The sequence below is a fragment of the Bos taurus genome, chromosome 10 (genome assembly GCF_002263795.3).
Source record: "Bos taurus isolate L1 Dominette 01449 registration number 42190680 breed Hereford chromosome 10, ARS-UCD2.0, whole genome shotgun sequence".
In the NCBI taxonomy this organism is placed as follows: domain Eukaryota; kingdom Metazoa; phylum Chordata; class Mammalia; order Artiodactyla; family Bovidae; genus Bos; species Bos taurus.
Genome location: NC_037337.1, coordinates 59,100,573 through 59,114,020, shown reverse-complemented (window position 1 = coordinate 59,114,020; position 13,448 = coordinate 59,100,573). Strand labels below are relative to the sequence as shown.

The 13,448-nt window shown below is 45.2% G+C and overlaps 1 protein-coding gene across 1 annotated transcript in view; it reads right to left on the bottom strand.

Moving 5' to 3' along the window:
- The window catches only part of CYP19A1 (cytochrome P450 family 19 subfamily A member 1), a 54,382-nt gene extending 42,601 nt beyond the window's left edge, over window positions 1-11,781 (bottom strand). Inside the window, 1 exon segment of the mRNA NM_174305.1 lies at window positions 11,638-11,781. The gene's annotated coding sequence lies outside the window, so the exon portion shown is untranslated.
- Between the last annotated feature and the right edge of the window lie 1,667 nt (window positions 11,782-13,448).

Here is a 13,448-nt window from a genome sequence, read left to right as displayed (position 1 = left end):
CCAGGGTGTCTAGAGGCTCAGGGGTTTGTATATAAACAGGCCTGCTGGTAGGCTGGGATGTGTCCCCATCTAGCCTAGGCACCTGATGTGGGAGTTTCCAGGACTGGTATCAATGGGCTGGTGGGGATAAGCCAGGTCCTGACACTAATAAGCTAGATGGAGGATTCCAAAATGGTGCTTACCAGCAACAATATCCTTGTGGTGGGATCCACACCCCCAAATGGCTGCTGCTAGTGTCATCCTCAAATTGAGGTTCAGTTGCCTACTGATTCTGCAGGAGCATCTCTAAGATCCACCAGTGGGCCTGCTAGCTTTTGAATGACTGCTTCTGCCCTTGACCCTAGAGCACGTGAGGTTTTGTGTACACTTTTTAAGAGTGGAGTCTCTATTTCCCACAATCCTCTGAGGCTTCTGAAAGCAAGCCCTGCTTCTGCTGCTGCTTCAGTCATTTCCAACTCTTTGTGACTCTATGGACTGTAGCCCACCAGGCTCCTCTGTCCACAGGATTCTCCAGGCAAGAATACTGGAGTGGGTTGCCATGTTCTCCTCCAGGGGATCTTCCTAACCAGGGATCAAACCCACATCTCTTAAGTGTCCTGCATTGTCAGGCAGGTTCTTTACCACTAGTACCACCTGGGAAGCCCAAAAGCAAGCCCTACTAGCCTTCAGAGCCAAATGTTCTGGAGGCTCATCTTCCCAGTGTAGAACTCCCAGACTGAGGAGTCCTATGTGAAGCTGGACCCCTCATTTATTGGAGGCCATATCTGCAATTGTAATTATCCTCCTGTTGGTGGGTTCACCTACCTGGAGGTATCGGTCTTGACTTTACTATATATATGCTCCTCCTACCCATATTATAGTTCCTTCTTTAAATCTTGAGCTATAGATCTTTTCTACTAGACTTCAAATCACTTTCATGGATAGTTGCTCTGTAAATAATCAAAATTTTGGACTGCCCACAGAAGGAGGTGAGCACAAGGTCTTCCTACTCTGCCATCTTGGCCACTCCCCTCTGCAGTGTTTTTCAACAATGTAGTGTTGAGTCTTTCTTTTCAATAAGGATTTCTAATACCTATACTCTCAGAAGAGAGTTTCAAGGATTGTAGTTTGTTGAAGAGACTTATATTGAATAGTCTTATGTAATGAAGAATGAGCAACCATTCCATTCAGTTCCTGGTCCCAGGTGACTACTCCAAGGATTATCTTCCCTTGAAAAGTGTTCTGAGTTTCCAAGACTTGCAGTGTTCTTGAAACAGACTTTGGCTGGGTTTTTGTTGTTCAGTTGTTATGTCTGACTCTGTGACCTCATGAACTGCAGCATGCCAGGCTTCCCTGTCCTTCACTATCTCCCAGAGTTTGCTCAGACTCATGTCCATTGAGTCAATGACGCCATCCAACCATCTCATCCTCTGTTGTCCCCTGCTCCTCCTGCCTTCAATCTTTCCCAACATCAGGGTCTTTTCCAATGAGTCAGCTCTTCGCAACAGGTGGCCAAAGTACTGGAGCTTCAGCTTCAGCATCAGTCCTTCTAATGAGTATTCAGGATTGATTTCCTTTAGGATTGATTGGTTTGATCTTCTTGCTGTCCAAGAGACTCTCAAGAGTCTTCTCCAGCACCACAGTTCAAAAATGTCAGTTCTTTGGCGCTCAGCCTTCTTTATGATCCAACTGGCTGAGTTTTACCTAGCGATAAAGTTCTAGATTCTTAATGAAGTTTTTAAGTGGATATCAGGGGTTATGCAAACTCCTTGAAATACTGAATAAAATGTTATATCTGCTCTTTTATGGGGGAAAGAAGCCATAATTTTCATCAGATTCCGAAGTATATATAATTACTTTTCTCCCCTTATCTATATGAGATCTTAGATATGCAATCAAGGACACATTTCTGGCAAGAACAGAAATTTCATGACATAGTTGAATTCATTCAGTTGCCTGATTCACGCTATTGATTCATCCTATTATTCTACTATTTAAGTAATCATTAACAGCTAAGTGCAAGGCACTAAAACTTCTTGCACATATGTTGGGTAGTTTTTTTCCTTTTTAAAAAATATATGTAAATTGAGACTGAAAAGTCAGCCTTGTGTCTATTATCATTTGGTTCCTTTGTTAGTGAGCAGTTCCTTTGAACAGATTGAGTTTTTAGGTATTCAGTTTCCAGACTGAAATTTTACTGAGTAAGTAAAGCTCATTCTGAGTAAGCTCCTTGTGACTTCCTGACAGTCAAGACCCTCAGGGTTTCTGTCTACATTGATGAAACCTGAAACCAGTGTTAAAAGCATAAGTGAAGAAAGTGAAGGAGAATGATGTTGCAGAGGAAGTGCTGAGAGCAAAAATTTCTCATTTAAGAAACTCTCAGAGAGATATTACAATATTGGGAGCACAAAGTATAAGATATTGGAAGCTGATGCAAATTTATAAAGGAGGAATATTACAGCTTTTTTTCAGCAAGGCATAGAAAAAAATGTTCCAGTTCTACAAAAAGAAGACAGCAGGGACTGCTGACATACTCTTGCTAAATATTTTTTACAAAGAAAAAAACACTTTAAGAATTGCAATGTTTGAATGTTTATATTACAATGTATTAAAATACTGGTTTTTTTTTTTTTACACTTCCATATACACTTAACAACTATAGTAATAGAGTTTTTCATGTTTCAAGAAAATTTTTATAGATCACAGTACAATTTTTAGAGTGCCTGATGAACTATGGAATGAGGTTCGTGACATTGTACAGGAGACAGGGATCAAGATCATCCCCATGGAAAAGAAATGCAAAAAAGCAAAATGGCTGTCTGGGGAGGCCTTACAAATAGCTGTGAAAAGAAGAGAAGTGAAAAGCAAAGGAGAAAAGGAAAGGTATAAGCATCTGAATGCAGAGTTCCAAAGAATACAAGGAGAGATAAGAAAGCCTTCCTCGGTGATCAATGCAAAGAAATAGAGGAAAACAACAGAATGGGAAAGACTGGGAAAGACTAGAGATCTCTTCAAGAAAATTAGAAATACCAAGGGAAAATTTCATGCAAAGATGGGCTTGATAAAGGACAGAAATGATATGGACCTAAAAGAAGCAGAAGATATTAAGAAGAGGTGACAAGAATATACAGAAGAACTGTGCCAAAAAGATCTTCATGACCCAGATATTCACGATGGTGTGATCACTGACCTAGAGCCAGACATCCTGGAATGTGAAGTCAAGTGGGCCTTAGAAAGCATCACTATGAACAAAGCTAGTGGAAGTGATGGAATTCCAGTTGAGCTATTTCAAATCCTCAAAGATGATGCTGTGAAAGTGCTGCCCTCAATATGCCAACAAATTTGGAAAACTCAGCAGTGGCCACAGGACTGGAAAAGGTCAGCTTTCATTCCAATCCCAAAGAAAGGCAATGCCAAAGAATGCTCAAACTACCACACAATTGCACTCAACTCACACGCTAGTAAAGTAATGCTCAAAATTCTCCAAGCCAGGCTTCAGCAATACGTGAACCGTGAACTTCCAGATGTTCAAGCTGGTTTTAGAAAAGGCAGAGGAACCAGAGATCAAATTACCAACATCCGCTAGATCATCGAAAAAGCAAGAGAGTTCCAGAAAAACATCTATTTCTGCTTTATTGACTATGCCAAAGCCTTTGACTGTGTGGATCACAATAAACTGTGGGAAATTCTGAAAGAGATGGGAATACCAGACCACCTGACCTGCCTCTTGAGAAACCTATATGCAGGTCAGGAAGCAACAGTTAGGACTGGACATGGAACAACAGACTGGTTCCAAATAGGAAAAGGAGTACGTCAAGGCTGTATGTTGTCACCCTGCTTATTTAACTTCTATGCAGAGTACATCATGAGAAACGCTGGACTGGAAGAAACACAAATCAAGATTGCCAGGAGAAATATCAATAACCTCAGATATGCAGATGACACCACCATTATGGCAGAAAGTGAAGAGGAACTAAAAAGCCTCTTGATGAAAGTGAAAGAGGAGAGTGAAAAAGTTGGCTTAAAGCTCAACATTCAGAAAACGAAGATCCTGGCATCTGGTCCCATTACTTCATGGGAAATAGAGGGGGAAACAGTGGAAACAGTGTTAGACTATTTTTTTGGGCTCCAAAATCACTGCAAATGGTGATTGCAGCCATGAAATTAAAAGACGCTTACTCCTTGGAAGGAAAGTTATGTCCAACCTAGATAGCATATTGAAAAGCAGAGACATTACTTTGCCAAGAAAGGTCCGTCTAGTCAAGGCTATGGTTTTTCCTGTGGTCATGTATGGATGTGAGAGTTGGACTGTGAAGAAGGCTGAGTGCCAAAGAATTGATGCTTTTGAACTGTGGTGTTGGAGAAGACTCTTGAGAGTCCCTTGGACTGCAAGGAGATCCAACCAGTCCATTCTGAAGGAGATCAGCCCTGGGATTTCTTTGGAAGGAATGATGCTAAAGCTGAAACTCCAGTACTTTGGGCACCTCATGCGAAGAGTTGACTCATTGGAAAAGACTCTGATGCTGGGAGGGATTGGGGGCAAGAGGAGAAGGGGACGACAGATAAGATGGCTGGATGGCATCACTGACTCGATGGACGTGAGTCTGAGTGAACTCCGGGAGGTGGTGATGGACGGGAGGCCTGGTGTGCTGCGATTCATGGGGTCGCAAAGAGTTGGACACGACTGAGCAACTGAACTGAACTGAACAATTTTTAGGATTATCTTGCATGGTTTCAGCTTGCATGGTCATTTTACTGTCCTGCACTACTGTACAATGTTAGCACTGCCTGTATGTCTAAATGTTTGCAGGGGCAAAGAAGCCTGATTCCTCATCTTCCTCAAAAATATGTCATAAAGATGCCTCAAAGGGCACTAAAGACCCAACGGATGAGAATTTTTTTAATGCTTACAAAGCATTTGCTGTGTGTCAACACAATGTTCCCAGCACTTTACAAATAGTAAGTCATTCATCCTCACAATAAGTAGGCTAAGTATGATGGTACCCATTTTGTAAATGAGAAAACTGAAGTGTGGATAAGTGTTTTGCCCTTGGGCACCCAGCTAGTTATTGTAGAGGTGGGATTGGAACCTGTGGAGTCTGTTTCCAGAGCCCATGCTCTGAATCATGGCATTAGCTCCCTGTTATGGGATTCATTTGGTCTCTACATTCACGGACCTTTCAGTTATGTATATTCATTCCCAGCCTATTCAGAACAACTCCCTTTTAAAAAGTTAGCGTTTCTGACCTCTGAATGGAAAGGTCCTTAAAGATTCTCCCTGCCTTGCATATTGGTTTTCCTGTCCAATAGAACATTCCAGTGGGCCACACAGGTTGAACATAGGCCTTTGAGCTATGGTACAGGAATGGAGTAAGGTCCTAGAACTTCAGAGAGATTACTTATACGTCCCTGTGCCAGGAAGAGTTTCCCCTCACCCACAAACATACATATACACACATGTGGCTACGTACCTTCAAAAGCCATCTCACATACCTGGCTCTCCAGGCATTTGTTTGCAGAGTGGTCTCCTTCACTGAAGCATCCCACATCGTACCAAGCAGAGACTTTGGCCTCCTGTTGAACTAGGCCCGTGCTCCCATGCTGCGTGGAGCACAGGTATCCTACCACCTTAATGCCCTACAACCTCGAGATAAAGAAATACCAGTACAGAGTCCCCAGTGTGAGCAAGGGTAAAGTCAGCTGGGGGCACAGCAGAGGCTGGGTGTACCAGTGTCTTGGGGTCAGAATATACTCTGGGCCCCACAGTGCTGGAAGGGCCTCCCAGATCCCCTGATACAGCCCTGACCCTCTGCAAGGTATGAAGGCAGGCTCTTACCTTGCAAAAGTGCTGTCCAACTTGGCCAGACCCTATCAAATCCTACCTTGCAGCATGGCAGTGACCTGCCCAGCAGGGAGAAGACACAGCCACCTAGGGTCTGAGCGCTGGGTGCCAAGCCTGCCCTCCTCATTCTCTCTAGTACACCTGGCCCATCTCTCTTTCATGCCCCCACAACCCAGTCACCTTGGTTTTCCCTAACACACCTTCTGATCTCAGTCTCCATAGATAGAAGCCTGACTACTGGGGCTCTTGCAAGGAGGAAGACAGATGTGACCTCAGCCCCCAGGGACTGACAGAGTCTTGGAGAAGTTACAGATGTTTATTGAATGGTTCCCCCAAGTGAGTGAGAACATCCAGTTGAGGACAGGAAGACCTATGGCTGCAGAGGGTCCTATCTCAAGGAGGGGCTCTGGAATGAGACTGGCGACCTGGGACCAATGGGAGCAGAGCGAGGGTGAGCATGATGTAAAGCAGAAAGAAGGGTCAGCAAGGCACAGGAAGAAGGCTGGGGACCTGGGGCCCGGAGAGCAGGAGGAGTGTGGGGTGCACTGGGGCTGAGCTGAAGTGATAACATACACCTGTGCAAAGTTTTGTAGGAATATTAAAAAGGTTAGAATTTGTCTTAAGAGAAATGAGGAGCCACCGAAGGGCTTTAAGCAAGGAATCAACAAAGTCATACCTGCATTTTAAAAATACAAATCTCTGACTTCAGTGGGAAGAACACAGTGCGAGGAGGGGTGTTGGAGAGGGTGGAGGAGACTCCTATAGTTTTTCAGGCAATAGAAGGCAGTATCGTGGTCTTGGGAAACAGACGAGTGGACAGGTTTGTGAGATATTTGGTGGTTAAATTGGCATGGTGGTCATGATATAAACACAATGATTTGAGGAAAAAGGAAAATGTTAAGTATGCCTTCTAAGTCTCCACACTTTGTATCTAGAGGGGTGGTGTGCCATTTTCTGAGCCTGGACCAGTTTTGAGGTTTGGAATATCCAAGAGGCAATATACAATTTATAATTCAGGAAAGAGGTCTAAGCTGACTTATGGGCTATGGAAAGTGTATAGACTGAGAAGGGTGTCTTAAGGGACACCAAAATTTGATGACAGAATATAGAGGATAAACTTATAAAAAGAAGGTGGGGGAGGACTGGCCCAAATCTAACAAGAAACCAGGAGAGGCTGCTCATGGCTAAGTGCTAGCATTTTTGATGAGCAAGGAGGCGTGGCTAGGATGCTATGATAATTGAGAGAGAGGAAGATGGAAGCTGGAGAATGTTCAAAAGGCATGAATCTCCAAAAACTAATTTTTTCTATTTTTAGAAAAAGTTATAACAGCTGTTATTGCTGTTTTACAAGAGAAACAAACAACCTGGATGTGGGTGTCAAGAGTCCCTTGAAGAGTGTGGACAAGACCAGATATCTGTAGCATCAGTTTCACTCTCACCCGGAATGTTTCACCAAGTGCTCTACATGTATTAGGGCTCAGTCACCACAACAACTTTCTAGAATGAGTTCATTATACCTCCATTTTACAGATGAGGAAACTGGGCCTCAGCATGTCAAAGCAGGTGGTAAAGTGGGAGGTGAGCACCAATCTGGGAGAGCTGAAAGCCCATACTCTTAACCCAAACACACTTTCCGTGTCCTCTCACTACACGCCTGGTTCTTTCCTGGCTGCCTCTCCTTGTTTTCCTTTTACATCTCTGGCCTCCTATCTTCTTTGCAGGCTAACTTCTTTTTCTTCCAAATAACCCATGTTACCATTTCCCTTAAATCCATTTCCTCATAACTTCCGGCTTCTGCTTTACCTACACTCCCATCAGTCCCCAGAGATTTTAATGCCCTTCCTACCTCCTAGACTGTACCTTTTCCCCTTCCATCTTTGTTCATCTGATTTCACTCCAATGGCTTTGGACCCATTTGGCTATCTCTTCTTGTATCTGTTTGCCCATGGCTGTTTTGATAGGCTTTTCCTTTTCTCCCACTGCTCCTCTGTAATAAGAAATTCCTCTGTACCTGTTCCTAGCTCCCTGAGCATTTCCCAGCCTAAGAGCTTAGCCCTTGGCTTCATACTCCTTTTGAGAACTCATTTATTTTCCTGACTTTAGCTCTTTCTGTTGTGTGCGTACCCACCCTCAGTTCCCTTCTTGGCCCTGTCCTCTTTCTTTACCCCCATATCTGAAATATCAAGTGCCTAGTGAACATCAGCACTTAGATGTCTCACCATCACTCCACATTTATGGCTAAAACCAAATCCACTAACTTCCTTCTAAACTTCTCCTCCCACCCCAACTTTCTCATATATCATTTCCCCAGTCATTCTCAAAATCTTTCTTTACTTACCCCTTACCCTTACTTTCCTACCCTCTAGGAATATTTGCTCCATATCCCAGTCTAAACACATTATCACAAGGTTCTAAAGATATTCCCTAAAAATGTCTTGTCTCTAACACAAGATTTCCCTTTACCTTTGAACCCATATCTTAATTTTTGAGATGGACCTTAACCCTATCCTCTGCTCCATTAATGATCAAAACGTATTCTCAGTGGTCAGTTGAATGCAAATTAATGTCTTCCTTGTAGACTTTTGCAAAACATTACCTTAAAATCTAATATCCAGTGGTTTTCAAAAGCCTCTGTTGGGAAAAATCTCCCCAAATTGAAGTTTTCTGGTGGACCCTTCATTCCACTCTTGGCATTCCCAAGATCTGATGACTTCAAGGACTACACGGATGACACAGTTGTGGAGATGGGTAGATGTTATAGAGCCCAGGACTCCTCTCAGATTTTCAGATGTGATGCCAAACATAACATCTCTCCATGGGTCCAATCCAGACTCCAGCCCATTTGCAGCCTTTGCTGAGTGTCAAGCACCACAGCCTTTCAGGCATTGCACACTTGGACCTGGTGTGCAAATCCCTTCTGCAGCTGCCTTTGCCTAGTCGTGCTGTGGCGCCAGGCCTTCAACTACGAGTGACTTATAAGGTCTGCTGCTGCTGCTAAGTCGCTTCAGTCGTGTCCGACTCTGTGCGACCCCATTGACAGAAGCCCACCAGGCTCCCCCGTCCCTGGGATTCTCCAGGCAAGAACACTGGAGTGGGTTGCCATTTCCTTTTCCAATGCATGAACGTGAAAAGTGAAAGGGAAGTCGCTCAGTCGTGTCCTACTCTTAGTGACCCCATGGACTACAGCCTATCAGGCTCCTCCATCCATGGGATTTTCCAGACAAGAGTACTGGAGTGGGGTGCCATTGCCTTCTCCGTTTATAAGGTCAGTCACACACAAATCATTGTTTCATCTAAAGGGATGTTAAGGAAAACAGTTAAATTTATATTTATCCTTCTGAATTGGATGTGTATGTTTCCTCAAATCCTTTGCTGAATAAAATGAAGTCTTCATTCTTAAGGGTTGTCTCCCTTCTGTTTGGCTCCTGGAAGATGAAGTCCCCCAAGGCTGGGGGTCTGCATCTACATCCTTTACAACTATGTCCCACAGGGGAAACAGTGTCCAGGGCTATGCATGTGCTCACTACAAATCTGTCCCCTGTGTTTGAACCATTTCCATCTCTATGCAGGTTTTTATTCTCCATTGTCACCTGACATCCTGCTCTTCAGACCATCCCTTTCAGTTCATCCTGCACGCTGCTGCCAGATTGTTTTCCAACTCAGTTTTCATTACATCGATCCCATTAAAAACTTTTTTTGCTTCCACATAACTACAAGGCTTCCAGAATTATCCTTAGTCAGCCTTATTTCTTGGCTCTCTCTACCCACACTCTGACGCCTCACTGAACCACAGATAACCTACCTCATGTCTCCCCCATGTCACCCGAGTTCAACTGGTTCTGCCCTGCGAGCCTCCCAGGAGCGGTCTGTGTCTTCCTCTTATTCCTTGAGCCTTTTCTCACCTAGTAGAAACATCCCTCCTCCTTTCCCTTTGATGTGGGTCATGAGAGACTCTTGCTTTTGACTGCCAAGTCATTAGAGTTGTGGAGGCTCTCGTTAAACATTTAGGGCCCTGTCTGAACAAGGCACTACATTCAGATACAGGAGGTATGTGGAAAATTTTCTGAGGAAGGTGCTGTAAACCAGGACATCATGTGAGGACCACAAGTCTGTAAGATGGGAGGCAAAACTGCCCATGAACTTCTACATCGAGGAAACACAGAGTATCAGATCTGGGATGGCAGGCGGGGTTGTGGTGGGGGGAGCAAAACTCCAAGACCTTACAATAGCACAGTTCTCTCCTTTGAAAACTGAACCAACCACATGAGATCCAGAGAAGCCAGATCACTTGTCAATGGTCACTTAAAAGTGGGAAAAGTTTTCCGTGTGCACATTCTGTGATCTGATTTCCATGTCCTGGCGTTGGGGTCATGACACTGGTGAGTAAGTCATTTTTCCTAGCAGGCATTCAGGTGAGCCCCTGGGAATTTCTTATTCTGGAGGAGAGATAATAGAAACCAACAAGGGAGATCTGGTGGGATAAAGATTGTGTGGTTGGCCTGGACTCTCCTTTAGGGCACCATAGGGAGACCTCAGCCACAAGCTTTCCTTACACATAGGAAAGACAGTTGATGGAGCCTGAAAGGCAAGTTTCCCTCTCTAGTAAATACCAAAATCCACGTTTCACATGAACACACAGACCCAAAGCTCTTGGGTGTCGGGCAGGCCTGGGGCTTTCCTACTCATCTTTGAGGTCCCATGACTCCAATGCATGCTTGTGAAACTGCTCCTTTCTCCACAGCTGCTTACTGACTGCCCTTTTACTTCAGCTTTCACCTTCACCCGTCCGAGGCTGCCCTCTTGTCCTTCAGACACCCAATCCATTGTCTTCCCAGTAGGCTGCATCTGATATCCTTCCCCAGGTGAGTTTGTCTTAAAGTATCAACATTGACCCCCTGAAGAGCCTTCTAGATGATGGCCTTTTCAGGCCATGAGACAAGTTGGGTTGGGGGTGGGGGGGGGTGGGATTTGATGTCGAGAGACTGGAGACCCATGGCATCCTCAGAGCCTTTTGTAAGGAGCCACTTGACATCCAAACCATACTTTTTTCTCACCAGCAGGCTGAGCCTGTCTCATGGAGAGGCAGAACAGGCCAGGCTGGGCATCATTCCCATAGCAGCAGTTCAAGAGGTTTCCCACCACTTCACTTTTCAACTCAATTTTAAAAGATCTAACATGTTATCTTGAGAAGGAAATGGCAACCCACTCTGGGATTCTTGCCTGAAGAATCCCATGGAGGGAGGAACCTTGTAGGCTACAGTCCATAGGGTCTCAAAGAGTCAGACGTGACTGAGTGGCTTCACAACATGTTATCTGGCCTCAAAGGGTTATTAGTAGTGGGATTTTTCAGCCCAATTTTGACTTTTTACCTGAGGTGAGGAAATGCAGAAGTGACAGCATCACAGTAGTGGGATTTGGAGTCATGAACCCAAGTTCCAGTCTAGGCTCTGTGGTTAACTAGCCCTGTGACCTTGTGCACTCCCCAAGCCTCCCTGGGGCCCCAGTCAAGGATGTGGATCCTCTCTGCCTCAGGATTCACTGAGCCCAGGGTCAAACTGAAACCTCTGGGACTGGGCACCAGCAGTTTCGGCTGTTGCTCCTCAAGCTTCAGAGTCTCCCTGGCACACAGAGCTGTGTGACTCCGCAACTCCAAAACCAACCTGAAAGGTTCCTAAACAGGGGTGGGCAGCCCCGGGGCCACCAGCCAGAGGCCACTGAACCTCTTTCTTGTGGCAAGATTCATAGCCACGTCTGAGCCTTGGTGTCCAAGATTTACCACATCGAGGTCCCCAGAGGCCTTGCGTTGGCTCACCTACCTGGTTGTGATAAGTCCTTTGAAGGGCAGTAACAAAGCTGCCTCTGCAGTGGGATGTCCTTCGTCATCACCACAGCGCAAGTTCCTCCAAGGCAAATCCTCACTATTCACTCCTCTCTGGAGCCTCTGATGAAGACACCGTGGGTGCCTGTACCTAGTATGTGCTCAGTAAATGTTGGTGAAGGGAATGAATGAACAGTTGACAAGCTACGCTTCTTAATGGGGTCATGATGCATTCACATGTGCCCAGAGGGATGTTTTCCTTACCCTATCTCTGATTCCAAATGCCAAATTCCAGCAATGAATTGGCCCGAAGCCACCACCCAAATAGTCAGATAAATGCAGCAATACCGGCCTTTACTTGTGAGCTTATCTGTTGTTTAATGAACAAACTGTGAGGCCATAGAAATGGCCTAGAGCAGGGCCAATCTCTGGTGAGGGAGCCACTGACTGACCTCAAACAGTGGGGTTACCTAACCTCTCTGGACCTCCTTCCCTTATCTATAAAACAAGGGGATTGGGCCACATGACCTCTTTGAGCTGTGGATCTGATGCCCAGGGTTCTTACCCTTTCTCTCAGCTTCCCTTCACAGATTTCCCCAGTGCGTTCTCCCTCTTCACCTTCCTTGGCTCTTTTGCACGATTACCCTCAGGCCAGCCAGTGTCACCTACAGGCTCATGTACCTGGCACTGACCTCGGATGTCAGGGAATGTGAGGTGCAAGTGGCCAGGTTTGGCCATCTCCGCTGGCTCTTCTCATTCTCTTTAGAGCCCCAGACGCATCATTCTAAGAATCTAATGAAAGCTGTGGAGAAACACTCAGTAATCAATATACTTTGAATACAATGCTGGGTTCTGGACTCCCTGCAGGATTTACAACTCCTAAGATCCTTTATCCACCTACTACTTCAGGTTTCCAATGTCCCAGAGGCTCTTTCCAGATCAGAACCACCTTTGTTGACCAGTAGAGTGTGATTTCCAGGTTGTTAAGTGAATGAAATCTCCTTGAACTTTGATGTCATTTAACTTTTCACCGGGCGCCAACATCTTTCAGATGAGGAAGGCTTGATACAGTGGTAAATTATGCAGCCAGCGGAGCCAGTGAGAAATATTTAGAGGGAGAATGAGGGACACGTCCGGGACCCACTTCATACTGACACTGTCCACAGTTGCCCTAAGCCTCAGTGGGCATCCAGACTGATGGGATCTCTGGGTTTCTGCCATGGGGGAGCCTGTCTCATCGAGAGCAAGTGCCCATGCAGACTACTGTATTCACTCCAAAAATTTAATATCTACAATTACCAGCCAGTGTTCTAGTCCCTGGGAATAATGCAATGAACCATATGAGGCCCTTGCCCTCAAGAAGTTAATTTGGACAAGACAGAGTCATTCATATTACCGTTAAGTGTTAGCGTTAGTCGCTCAGTCGTGCCCGACTCTTTGCGACCCCATGGACTGCAGCCCACCAGGCTCCTCTGTCCATGAGATTTTCCAGGCACTGGAGTGGGTTGCCATTTCCTGCTCCAGGGGATCTTCCCAACCCAGGGATTGAACCCAGGTATCCTGCACTGCAGGCAGATTCTTTACTGACTGAGCTACAAGGGAAGCCCTATTACTGTTAATATAAGCTCAAATTACAATTGTTCAACCAGAAGCATGATCAATGATAGGGTAGAGGAGAGATTATCCTGGGAAGTCTGGGTATGGCCTAATGAGCAGGACTTGAAGGAGGAGTATTGTTTTCAAGACATCAAGTTGAGGGAAAGGCATTGCAGGTTCAGAGAATGAGAAAACAATTGACGGGGGGAACTC